The sequence below is a fragment of the Carassius auratus genome, unplaced genomic scaffold, assembly GCF_003368295.1.
Source record: "Carassius auratus strain Wakin unplaced genomic scaffold, ASM336829v1 scaf_tig00028489, whole genome shotgun sequence".
Lineage (NCBI taxonomy): Eukaryota > Metazoa > Chordata > Actinopteri > Cypriniformes > Cyprinidae > Carassius > Carassius auratus.
In genome coordinates this window covers 40,027-52,409 of record NW_020525695.1, presented here as the reverse complement: position 1 = coordinate 52,409, position 12,383 = coordinate 40,027, and the positions used below count along the sequence as shown (strand labels likewise).

At 35.8% G+C, this 12,383-nt stretch overlaps 1 pseudogene; it reads left to right on the top strand.

The window, feature by feature from the left end:
- Window positions 1–5,748: 5,748 nt before the first annotated feature.
- On the top strand, window positions 5,749–10,752 carry LOC113079530 (protein cornichon homolog 3-like; annotated as a pseudogene).
- Window positions 10,753–12,383: the final 1,631 nt, after the last annotated feature.

The following is a 12,383-nucleotide window of genomic DNA, read 5'->3' as shown; positions in this document are numbered from 1 at the left end:
ATTTATTAAAAAACATTATTTGTTAAACTGCTGAACATAGGTTGTTACTATAAGTAAAAAAAAATCTTAAAAAAAAGATTTGTGCTCTCAAAAATATTGCTCTGAATACATTATAAATGAAATCATCACCACATAATTCAACAGTTCTGGTCTGTGATTTTGTTTCTATTAATAACAATAGTTTCATTTTGCTTTGAAGATCTGTGCCTGCAGTTTACAATCATTATTTTGACCCTGTCTTTCTCTTAAGCTAAGCTTTTTCCTCTAACTCTGAAGGTCAAGGTCAATATTCCATCAGCCAATCAGATGCGTCCGCTGGGGGAGTGCAGTGTAGTCCCCTATGGTTGCCAACGCTGTGTGTTTGTTCTTCAAACGAGAAGCTACTTTTTGATGTTGCAGTACAAACGTTTCTGTCCTCTCATCATTCCACTTCACACTTACATTCATCACCAAAGTCATTTGCGCAGAATTTGACATAAATGGAAATGACAAGGTGGAACTGAAAGGCAGAGGATCGTTCATAAAAGACCTGTATGATATGCATATCTCTTTGGAAAATTCTTAATGAAGCTTTGGGTACATGATGATGCATCTAATTCTGAACAATGTATTAGTGTTTTGTTTTTAAACTTGTTGCCTGAACGTTTTTATTAACCCTAACCCTAACCCTAATATATATATAAAATTTAGATTCATTTTTTTAATAGATTCTAGATATCTAATAGTGGGCAGAAGAAGAAAAAAACTGATACAGCTTAACACTAAATAAATATATTCCAGATATCAATGTAATCATTTGTTTTAACCTTTAGTACAATGTCAATATAAAGGCCAAATATTTCATTTTGGAAAACAAGTTTTTTTCTTTTAATATAATGCTTACAGGGTTCATTCAAAAATGAAAGTTCTTTCATTATTTACTCACCCTCATATTTTCTAAATCTGCTATGAAAATATGGTGACACTTTACTTGAAGCCTTTATGTATAATGCATCAGGAAGGTATTCATATCATTGTAATGCATTATATCTTTTCAGAAATAATTTTAACCAAAGTTAAATTACGTTTTTATATTTGCATTTTCATTGTTTTTCATGTATTTAAATGCATTATACTGAAAAAAAATAGATACATATTAGAATGCATTATAACTGCGGTTTCTTTACGTTACAAAATGTCAGATAACCGATTTTAATTGATTACTTGCAAACAGTACTTATTTACAGCAGAGAAATATATAAATAAATAATACATCTATATATATGTGTATTTTTAAATAAACATAGATAGAAAAAATATATTTATATTATGGTGACAACACAGCCCTCATTAAGAGAATCAGATGCAACCCTCATTTCATATTTGTAGACTGCTGTGTTTCACCCACTGATCTATATATATATCTATATTAAAGATCAGTGGTTTCACCCCAAACATATGTAGTCTCTTCCTCTTATGACTTTTCCAAGCAATCCTTATCTCATTAGAGCAGGGAATGTGATTTTTCTTTTTCACACCCTACACTGATATACTTGGGGGCGCAGTAAGAAATCCTGCCTCTGTCTGGAGAAAAGCTCCATTTGATTTCAAAGGGCTCAAGTCAGAGCACAGTGAGGGGGCATTGTTGTACTGTTCTGAGTCTCTTACCCAGCCAAAAGCATCAAACAGTTCAGTGCAGAGACTAAACTACCGCTGCCCGAGGCGTAGCCCGCAAATGAATTTGCAAGAGCTGCCTAGACTGGTCGTGTACAATGAAAAATAGAAACTTGCTTGAGAAATTTATCAGCTTGTGATGTATATGCTAAACTCTTTCGGAAAGAAAACGACTGTTAAAAATAAACCTTTGTTATCAAGCCTCTTGTAGCCGGCCCCTCACTGTTGGAGAAAAGAGCAATCTCCTTTGTGGCTTTTAAAAATAGCAACATCTGGCTGGTAATCAGACAGTATCTTGTCTCTGTATGCATCTAGGTCTGAGCCATGGGTGTGCAGGGGGCAGCAGGGGCCTATTAGCCTGTCACCATCTTCCACCATAACTTTCAATTAGTGTAGCCCTTCCAGCTTGACGTCACTCTCTCCTACCAAATTATGACTTAGGTTTGCATGTTTATATATATTTATTTAGCATCTGATTGTTGTTAAGTTTGTTACATTTCCTACTGCACTGAATATTTGACCAATTAGATTATTCATTGAATTATATATTGCATGCAGAAAGGATCTTGATAATGTACTAAAATATATTTCAATAACTTTTTATGTTCAGTAAAAAAAAAAAAATTCTGATTCATCACTGGAAATGTTTATTTTTTTTTAGTTAAGGTTATTATTTATTATTTGATTCATTTATATTTTTTATGTATTGTTTTATTCTAACAGAAAGGATATTACAGGGTTGTAGAAACACAGCATAATGTTTTACTACAAAGTAGATATTATTTGTTGATAATAGATATTATTCATGTAAACTTTTGACTAACATTATATTTTAAGTAACCATTCTCTTTCGCATTCATTACTATGATAATTTGAATACGTTTCATAAGTTTACTATTTATTATTCAATACATTTATAGTATGTATTGTTTTATTCGGACAGAAATGGCAGATATTGCAGGTTTGTAGAAACAGCATTGTACTACACTGTGTAAATATATATACACATAAAACCTAAAAAAAAAAAAAAAAAAACCGAAGTACATTTACTAGCAATTTGATAAATTTACTAGGAATTTGAGTGAAAGTGGTTTCTGCACAAATTTTCTAATATTTATGAAAAATGTATGTTTATTATTAATTGTTCTGCTATTTAATATATAACAAAGGATTTTTGTAAAGCCTGGAAGAGTGGATCTGCTGTGGCATACAAATACAAAATTCAAAATGGTGATAATCACAGTCTGAACAGTTAAATGGAGAGCCAGGTCATATGCTATCCATTGTCTTGGGGACAGGTGTTCTTTAAAGAGAAAATATGTATAATTCTTTGCTGCAGTTAATTATTGGCTGCTGTTGAAAGAGAAAAACAGTAATTGGAGACTAGCGGCTCTTCTGATCTGCTAAAGATGAACATTTTGCTGCTACTACTCTGAGAGGGCAGTCAGATTTGTCATTGTAATAAGTCAATTTGAAATGGATGGTTCCTGAACATGTATTCATTTATTTATAGTTACTGTATGTCAACCCTCTATATTTTTGTGGTCAGTTCTCTCCCTTTTAATCTCCATTCTTGTCCAGACACTCTGGCCTCATTAAAGCGATATCTACAGGTCTGGTGCTCATTCTATTCTTCTCTAATGGTGGGACATGTAATTAGTAGTAAGTAAGTGTTAATTGGAGAGACCTGCAGTGGCAGGCTGGTGAGAGTTGATAGGAACATAGGGTTACAGAGTGAATGAGGAAGGGAGACTGTTAAAGATACTCCACAGTCAAAAGCACTCAGCCACAGTAGACCTCTCATTAGGTGGCATGACACTGAACAAGCTCTTGTGATTCCCATAGGAAGGCAACTTTAAAAGTTACACTTAAAGCTCTTGGACTTTTGGTTGAGTGGTCCTCGACCACAGCGTCATAATTAACATACAGCTACAGCAGCGATGTAGAAAACTATGTGCATCAGTGGCTTCAAGTGTACGGAGTCAACAAAATGCAGGAAATGGTTGATATACAATATATTTCTAATCTTAACAGGACATCTGCAATATTACAGACAGCAATTCCTTTACTTTGTATTCAAATTGATCACAGAATATGGCTTTATTTATGCAGTTTTATATTTAATGCTGGCTTACGTGTTGCAGCCGACCTGCTGATTAAAAGTTATTGTCACATAAATATCAAACATAAAATCCCTCAAAAATTGATGTTTTTGTTTATGTGTGCTATGGGAATGAAGGACAAATATTGTGCCTAAAGTTGTTCAGATATTCAGAAGCCCTGAAGCCTAACAGATAAAGACTGATCTTCCAGATGAGCCCATACTAACCCAGCTGCCAGTCCATATTTACTTGATTATGCAGCATTCATCACTGCCCTCAGTTGCTCTGCTCCAAAATCTGTACTGTGGCAGAATTTGAAGGCATCATAGGAGCAAAAAAGCTGTTTCAAAAGGTGGGCAACTTTATTATGCTGCCTTATAAGATAAATAGCCAAATTTGAAGCCAAATTTGAAGCAGATTTACAAATATAACTAATGCAGAATAATAATCCCTGAATGCACTGCAGCAAATTCAGTGGGAAAGAAATAAAACTATAATGAAAAGGTGAGAGAATTGTTCAAGACTGAAACTGATTTACACTAATTAGAATACTGATTAGCATAGCAACATGCTACTGTAACAACAAACTCTCTGATGTTTGAGTAATAGCTAGAATCTATGCTAAAGTCTTTCATTTCTGTACATGTTTTTTTTTTTTTATAATTATGATTCATTATTAACATTTCTCTTGTTATGAAAATAAGAATGTGGCACACACATAGGAATTACTCTGGACAAGACATTTTTGTCTAAAGCATTTAAAAATTTCCTTTTGTATCCAGGGTATTTTGTATTGGTGATGGAATATTTTGGGCTATGTTGCGCCAATAGGGTTAAATAGCTAGGACAGGTCAAACTTTAATGAGCCCTCTTTTGTAAAGGTTGGACTGAACCACATTTCCTTTAGCCTGCTGTGAAAGGACTCCACATTAAAGTTTTGTGCCTTAGGATGCTGTGTCTTAAATGATGAACGATTCACTAAAGCCAGCCCTCAGTCTGTGTCAGGTATAAACTGGAGTTAATGGCTACAATATTACAGGCCTAGATACTGCAAATATATATACAGTGTACTGTACTTGGTGATCGATTGCTATACAGTCTGAGGTTTATTTGATGTTAACTGAGGCTATTGTGTTTTTATTCATTTTTCAGTGCTGGGATTTTGTTACAATGAAATCCCACTGGGAATGGGAAACACATCTGAAGTAGTTTGAGTATCAGACATACTTTGTAAAAAGAAAAAGAAAAAAAAAAGTACTGCCCAAAGTGACTGCCCTAAGAGTCCCCTTTCTTGTCCATTTACAGCAAACTGGCACAGCAGTGCTGCCAAAAATTGTCCTGTTCTTCCTCAGCTGAAGGTGAACTAACATAACCTAGAAACCATGTCCTAAAATTCACAATGGTAATTCCAGAGATCACATAATATTTTGTATTGTTTTATTTTATTTCATCAAGTACTTTTTCCATGAAAAAAACTGTTGTATAACTCTTTCTTATATAAAATCCAATGCATATTTTACAATTTTTCCAGAGCAACACATGTGAATAAAATACAGTTCTTTCTTAAAGAGATAGTTTACCCAAAATGACAACAAACCTTTATTTAGATTGGATGCCATATTGAAATTAACAGGTTGTGAGGGACAGACTTGTCTTTACAATGGCACTAGATCACAATTTTTACTAACTCAAAATTACAATATACTAACAATTTTCAAAACTGTTTTTGTCTACTGAAATGTTTTTCTAAAATACATTTCATTAACTGGATCATTGGTATGTTGTTAACAGTACAATTCCTTGAACGCACTGTACTTGCATCCCTCACATCTTCGTTTTCATTTCTGTCAAAAATTAAAAATGGAGCTACCATGATTTAAGGCTTTTCAGGATATTCTGCCTTTTCTCTATAATTTAATCATGGCAAATATCCTAGTCGCTCTTAAAAACAGAGTGGAAGGAGAACAAGAACAATAAGTTAGTTTGGAGTGACATGAGGGTAAGTAAATAATGACAGAATTTCATTTTTGGGCAAGCTGTCCCTTTAAGACTGAATCATAGACGAATCCACAGATCTACCTGCAATAATCAGACCTATCAGAGCATTGTCTTCTGCCCAGTTGTACCCATAGTTATTTATCTGTGTTCTCTTTAGTTGGTCCTTCCAGAGTACTCTATCCATGGGCTCTTCTGTATCATGTTCCTGTGTGCTCAGGAGTGGCTTACTGTCGGCCTGAATATCCCTCTGCTCTTCTACAACACATGGAGGTGAGCACCTGAACCGGTCTTTACTCCTCTTAAACAAGCCGTGGCCTGCTATCTGTCAGATTTCACTAAAATATGTGTCCTGAGAAATCAAGCCTGTCCCTGCTATAGCACTTGACTGTATATTAAGTGGAAACTTAATATTAATTTTCATTCAAAATAAATAATTACAAATTAATAATTATTCATTTATTATTTTAATGTGAATCTGTGTTTTTATGTGAGGATTGATCTTCTTGATACAGCATCACTATTATCAATGTTCAGATCAATCCCATTCCTAATTTCCTTATATTAAAGATCCTTGCCACAGTGTCTTTTTAATCGTGTCACTGCGCATTGGTCTTAGACATTTTTCTAGATGATTTATAGCAGACTGAATGTTTCATCACACAATGAAGCAACTAGGGAAATCCTAACTGGGATAAAATGAGTTCCAGTCATTTTGCAGTGGAGCTCTAAATCTTTCTTCGGGGTTTGTTGAATGTTCAGAGCTGTTGTCAATTACTGCCATCATCTTCAGAATATGAGAGATAGATGTGCTGTGCCTTTTTTTTTTTTTTTTTTTTTTTTTTGCAGAATGATGAAAACTTAATCAGTACAATAGTAATGGCTGATTTGGATTATTATGAAGTAATGTTTGATTAGCTGCTTGAACTCACTATAAATATTTTTTTTACCAGATTTATTGCTTTTCTTGCAATAAATCTACTTTTTTCCACAGATCCAGTGATGCTGCTTTAATGCACTGTCACTCTGTTCTTCCCTCTGTTTTGCTCCAATTCTTTCACGTTTTTCCTCCTAATGCGCTTAAAGCCCCCACTCCTTGTTTTCGATTTCCCTAATAGAATTATTGCACCAGGGATGACGTTTTTCCATGTCTTACAATTACAGACTATATTTAAGTCATCCATCTCCAAGAACTGCCTAGATTGACAGAAATATTTAGTATAAAGGGGCTTAGACTAGCTACACTTTTCATTAGATCAAATTAAATTGATGAAATTAAATCAATAATAAAAATAAATGAATTGAAATGACAGCCAAACAAAAATCTAAAACAAAGGTGCACATAATCATTCAAGAAATGCTACCCGGCTCGTGTTTTTTCACATTTTCAGCAGGTACTTTCATAGCCCCACAGACACTAAGGAGCTTCTCTACGATCCAGCGTCGGTCATGAATGGAGACACACTCAAATTCTGCCAAAAGAGGCCTGGTGTAAGATGTCCTTCTTCGTCCTCTCATTCTTCTACTATCTCTACTGGTGAGTAGAGATTGAGAGAGTAACTCAATTGCCTACTAATGGGATTCTGTGTAACACGTTCACTGTTTTTTATATCTTTATAGCCAAATATGCTGTTTAAAGTGTGCCCTGGCTATAGTATAAGCTGCCTGAAGCCTATAGCATAGCAGAGATGTATTCTTAAACAAGCATTTGAACTGACAAGGACTCTGTGCACTTGGATGGCGCCAACAACTCGGCCTTTGGGTAGAATTCCTGAGTTTCCTTTTTAGCTCTACACTATATAACGTCACATTAAATGTTAATATACATATATTAAAAACGCACATATTCTGTAAAGGTTCACCCTTCGAGCGAAAAGGCCTTATGACATTGCATCATATCAAAGGCGATTGTTGTGCATCAGTCTTGTTGTGTTATTAAAGGCTATTTGCTTCTGGAATTGAAATTTAAGGACAAATACAGACTTTTTTTCAGCATCTTTTGTACACTACCACTTTTTGAGAAGAATGTGGATAACCAAACAGTTGATATAGCCATAGAGCCATTATTTTTTTATACAATGGTAGTCAGTGGTTATAGGAGTTACCTTTGTGACAAATATCTACAAGTTTATCTGTCTAGAACATAAGTCTCATCAAAATGAGGATTTAAAAAAATACTGCTGAAAGGATAAAATTATTCCATAAAATCTGTGTATAGTGCTTAAAAATATGAGCTTCACACTTTCCCCTTTAAAGTCTCTGGATGCTGTCATAGTTTTTATTTTTATTTAACCAATGGACACGTTTTAATTATTTTCTGTAGTGATCAACATTATGTTTAACTTGAGCTTAACTTGGACCATTCAGTAAAACTCAGCTTCTTAATAAAGGTTAGGCTGAGCCTTCTTATAAATTGTTATATAATGTTTGATTTGATGAATGCTTTTATTTGCCTGCCTTGCGTAGTTTAACTCCTGTGGCTTGATCTTCAAATGTAGTTTGTACTCTAACCCTTCGTAATAACCACAATGTTGTTCTCCCTCTTACTAATCAGTCTTACAAATCAATTGCAAATCCAATATCAGCGCACCAGGCCATCACGCATCAAATTACAATAGTAGGTTTGCCGTTCCTTTTTTCTGAACACCATTCAAACCTAATGACTCAAGAAAGGAGTGTGCCACTCTGATAGAAGTGGAAGAGAGATTTGGGCAAACATCACACTAGTTCTCACAAAGATTGCAAATGCATGAGGAACATTTTTCGCCTCAGGCTCCATCAGGATCATATCTAGGATCATAGCTGAAATACATCTTGCACTTTCAACACGAACACTAAAAACATGTTTTTAGGACACAGATACGCCACAGTCCTTAATAATACAGCAGTTCCCCATTAAAACATCTTTAGATTTGAGACCAGCCTTTAGCTGTGTGCATGGAATATAATCATGATACTTAACATTCAACAACATTTTCTGATTAAGTTAAATATATATGCTTCATATGCCGCAGTGATATAATTTCAAAGAGCATAAATAGTTCTGCTTTCTTTTTGAAAAGATTAGGAATATAAAAGGATTCACGCCGCTACTTTTCCGACCTCCACATACTGAAGATAATAAGACAGAGCGAGCCAAGAAATGCTTATGCAGTTTTTATCAGGGCAACCCCTTATTATGTATTAATGCCTGTGGACAGCATTCTGGCATGGCATACATGGCCCCTAGTGTGAAGTCAGCACAGAAATTCAACACGCATCAACATATGGCAGTACATCCTAAATAAATACAATCCATATCATCCACAACCTGCCCGGAGTGATCCTCGAGCTGGTGAAGCTGTCATTTTCCATAGCGTCAGCTGCTCTGTATTTCCATGCCTCCTCTAGCTGAGGATGAATACTGTGGTTTCAGATGGATAATTTGGGGACAAAATGCATCTTTGTGTTTGTTGTTAGCTAAGAAATAAACTAATTCAAACCGTTATCTAACAGAATGATTGAACCCACGGGCATAAACTCGTGGGATGGGAGTGATGTTTGGTGTTAGTAATGCCTGTTTGTTCTGTCTTCCAGTATGATCTACTCCTTGGTGACCTCATAACAGAGTTCTCAACACTGCTCATAAGACACTGTTTTCCAAAAGCTCTAAACTAGATTTGGATGAAACAAGAGCACCGCTAGACACAAGTGCAACACACTGCAGTGTCTGAACCTACAGAGAAGACTTGACCCCATCTTCCCAGAGTATCAGAAGAAGCCAGTGTCGTTTACAGATCTGACTCAACGCCCTAGATGTCTCATGGACCTGGTGTGATGCGCTTTTCACAAGCTCACAGTAACATTTGCACAGATTGTCTCAGGCATAGCACAACATGTCCTTTACCACTTTGAGGCAAAAAAACCTGCCAACCTTTACACTCACTATATGTAGCTTATTAGGTTAAAACAAATGAAAGGAATCTATGGCTAACTTGATCAGAGAATGTTTCATTTTTACCAGTCACACACTAGGCCACTGAGTTTGATTACATGTGAGAAGCTTTTGTGATATATTTTATGTTTATCTGTGCACTCCTAAAATAAGCATTTTTTTATATGAGATACATATCTGTTGCATTACTTGTGTACATAGAGTACTTTGTGTAATGCTTTTATGTGTTAGTGTCAGTTGGTTGAGATGTTTTGGGACTTTATATTTACAGTTGCTGATATTGAGGATTTATTTTAGAAAACAAGAGCCACTTTTCCACAATTTTGCACAGAGTTGTTATGAGTTTGCACAGTAGATACAGTTATTGGTTGTGGTGGGAAAAAAAGTCATATTTATATACCCAGTACGAGTCTTCCAATATATTACAGTGCATCAAACAAGATTTGATTTTTAGGGAAGAAATATAAACCACAGCTCATGATCTTACGAATTTCAATTTCTCATTTTGTATTATTGTTATTATATTAACTGTATTACTGTTATACGACAAGGTCAGCTGAAACAAGATATTTAAGGAACCATCGACAGTTTCTTCAATCTTTTTCTCTTACTCTATCATGTATCCGATTTCTTTTTTCTTCTTAATAAGTGTTTCTGACTACTACTTTCTACAGCTATTACTCTAACAATGTTGTTGGATCAGTCAGGTTTTAACTGCCGGAGTAACTACACGATGCATATAAGCGTAAACCCCTCAAGACTGCGTGATGCTTTGGATGAGCACTATATATAATGCAGAGTACTGAAAATAGCAGTAGACACATAATTTTCATTGCCGTGTAGGGGATAATAATACCAGTCCCCAGCAGTTCTATATTCTGCTGCTGTCATGTAGCCTGCTGTCTTTTGTATGCCTTATGTAGGTACACATATGATGACCAAACATTTTCTATATCCTTATTGTGGACGTGTTCACCCATCCAAATATCAGTAAAGAAATTTGTATATGAAATAAAACAGACTATTTTAAAACTGTTAAAGGTGCTTTCTTATGCATGCATCACATGTATGCTTTTGTTCTCTTCATAATCATTAGTTTCATCGGTCATGATCCATATGTGGTTATTTCACTCAATTACCCACAGAGCATTTCTCACATCTCCTCATTTGAATCCTCACCCCAGAGTGACTCTCTGAAAAACATTCACCTCAGACTGATGCATGCCCCCAGCTCTCAAATGTCTCCTCTTCAGGGAATGTTGCCTCCTGCTCGTAAGTCGACTATTATCTGCGTTTTCCAGAGCCAAGCCCTGTGTGGCAGTGAATGGACGACAGATCGGTGACAGGCTGTCCTCCTGCTCCACCTGCTATCTGTCCAAATCACTGCCACATGCTCCGTAATTACAATTTGTAAAGGATGCAGCTCCCTTTGCCAATGATCTAACGCTTTGCCACTTATAGCTGTGAAATGAACGTCATCAGATGTTTGCAAAAACTGCAGGTTTTGGCGCTCAAAGAGCTTTCTGCCACCCTTTCGACGCCCATCTCTGACCCCGGTCAGCATGTTGTGGCATCAGACAAGTGATGTTTTTTGGCTCCGGTTTCAAAGAGACTCGTGGGACTTGAGATGTATCATTCAAACTACAGTACAGCGTATTTTCTGTTATGAAAAAAAGTTTTGTGAGTTCCTCTCTCAGAAAATATCCCTGCCCTCAAGCGAAGAGCTTTGCACATTATATGCTTTGATGAGTGTGTTTGTTCCCCACACAGTGCTGGATGGGCAACCTGTCAGCTTGGCAGGTTTTCTCAGATGCCCAGCCTGTCAGCACAGATTACCCAGAAGACCAGTTGAGCATGGATTTGACCTGACTTGTCTTTCTAGGATTGGATGTCTTTTTCACCTTGTTTCCTGGCCACACAAACAAGCGGTTAGAATACGACTTGAATACGTTTTTTTCAAAACTTTTTAAAATCTTTTGCTGGCACATTTAGCCAGCATTCTGGCAACAAATCTTAAACCCTAACAGTTACCCAAGAGAAGACAGTCACCAAGGTACTGGTGTTTTTAATCTAGCAGCTATTCACAAAGATTTTGTTTTTGATTTACTAATACATAGTACTCTTAAGTACCAGTTAATCCTTAAAAATATGATAAAGAATCCAATAAAGCTTATTGCTGTCCCATGTTCTGTTTAATAATAGCAAGTAACAATAACATCTGTAAAGTTTAATAATATTCTTTCTGTTTTTTTGACACTCTTTTTGAACTATTTAGTTTTGTATGGAAGTCCTAGACAACTTCCACAACTTTATTTTCTTGTTATCTTTACATATCAAAAGTTGTTTTCTAGATGCAAGACTCATCACAGTTTCACTACTGCAATAATATGTCATGTGATAAACTAACTGCTTATTAAAACCAAGGTTGAGCCACTGTATAGTATTCTGTTCGCACCTATCTTTATTCGTGCATCCGTATTTAGACATGGGCAACATGGACAACCGCCCAGGAGTGCATTTACCAAAAGCATAGCTAACTTTGGTTGTTTGTTCCATCAAACTCTATAGGTAACGATGGAACTTACAACCATAGTTGCTTTTGGGAAATGCACCCCAGGGTGGTATCTTGTGAGCTCATTTTGCATGACACATCAATATCTTGTCACCATGTGACATATGAAGGGTGAACCACACATACG